Genomic DNA, 392 nt, shown 5'->3' on the forward strand with positions numbered 1-392 from the left:
CCCCCCTGTTACCAGGGTACGTGTAACCCCGTTACACATATCCCATCTAGATTGAGAACATTTAAAGTTCCAATCGATCATTGCCTAACGAGGCTCGCGTGTCCGCTAGACACTCCAACTTGATTTGTTGGAACAAAACGACTTCCTTATTCAATGAGCACTGTGTCTACGACACAGAAGTGACCAAGTCTCGCTGGTTCTGACAGCGAGCATGGGCAGAGCCCAACTTCGTCTCCCGCGCGCAGTGCGATATTAGACAGTGCGCCCGCGGCACCGGGGGATGTACATCCTAGGCTCGATGAGCACGAGCGTCGCGCTTTGCGCGCGCTATCAATGATGAGTGACCTCGTTGAGGATGTGGAGGTGGTCGACTACGAGTCTGACACTCCTTT

The sequence above is a fragment of the Plasmopara halstedii genome (assembly GCF_900000015.1).
Source record: "Plasmopara halstedii genome assembly, contig: Scaffold_323, whole genome shotgun sequence".
Taxonomy (NCBI): Eukaryota; Oomycota; class Peronosporomycetes; order Peronosporales; family Peronosporaceae; genus Plasmopara; species Plasmopara halstedii.